General features: G+C 37.3%; 1 long non-coding RNA gene across 1 annotated transcript; it reads right to left on the reverse strand.

Annotated features, from left to right (window-relative positions):
- Nucleotides 1-251: 251 nt before the first annotated feature.
- On the reverse strand, nt 252-786 carry LOC112842065 (uncharacterized). Its single transcript, XR_003213660.1, has 2 exons — nt 649-786; nt 252-481 (listed from the first exon to the last, which is right to left on the reverse strand). It is a non-coding gene; the product is annotated as an uncharacterized LOC112842065 (long non-coding RNA).
- Nucleotides 787-1,052: the final 266 nt, after the last annotated feature.

Consider the following 1,052-nt stretch of genomic DNA (forward strand, 5'->3'; position numbering starts at 1 on the left):
TGAAAAGCTTTGCAACAGTGGTTGAGTCAATTTTGAAATAAAAAGCCAAAAAGTCAAAGGACAAGTTCATTCTAAGTTTCATTAACATTAACATGTACTGCTGAAAACATGTTAAACAAGATTAAGTTTGAGAAAAGGAGCCACAAAATTAAAAACTGTCATGAGAATTGTATATGTTGGTAAACCAGTAAGAATATCAACCCTTTTATCATCATTATGGAAGCTCATTTCATTCAGTGTAGTGTTATTCATTTTTTCTTTCAGCAACACATTTTCAGTCCTCAGAGCTCGGCATTCTTGCTCAAGAGATTGGAGGCGTTTACCACATGTTTCAGTACTGCATAATAGAACATTTTCATGGAGAACAGGCTGGACATCATTTCCAGGTTCTTCATTGGTGGAGTCCTTCAAATGCTGTGAGATGGGAGTTTGGTCTGCAGTAGGATTCTTGCTGTTATCTTGGGGATTATCGCTTGGTTGACTGGTGAAAACACAAAAGAAGTATATTAAGAGGGGAGTTAAGATATAAACCGCATATTTGTCAATCATTCTATTCCTGCAGTATACTACTACAGTACATGATAACACTACTAGCTTGTACTAAACTTGGAACCAATTGTGCAGAAACGTTTTGGTTTATAATTTTACCAAGTAGGATAAAGTGGGGTTGAACAGATCAAAAAGATCTTCTGTTGAACACATACAGTCCCATTTTTCTTCTCTTCTCTGGAGATGGAACATAATTGAAAATAGATGGAATAAAGTCCGGACTCAATGGATTATCGCTCTTTCTGCCTACAAAATAAACATAAACATTTCAGTATTTCTACTTTATTCAATTCAATTCAATTTATTTATACAGCGCCAAATCACAACAACAGTTGCCTCAAGGCGCTTTATATTGTACAGTAGATCGTACAATAATAGATACAGAGCAAAAGCCAACAATCATATGACCCCCTATGAGCAAGCACTTTGGCGATAGTGGGAAGGAAAAACTCCCTCCAGCAGAACCAGGCTCATGGAGGGGCGGGGCCATCTGCTGTGATTGG

The sequence above is a fragment of the Oreochromis niloticus genome, linkage group LG2, assembly GCF_001858045.2.
Source record: "Oreochromis niloticus isolate F11D_XX linkage group LG2, O_niloticus_UMD_NMBU, whole genome shotgun sequence".
Lineage (NCBI taxonomy): Eukaryota > Metazoa > Chordata > Actinopteri > Cichliformes > Cichlidae > Oreochromis > Oreochromis niloticus.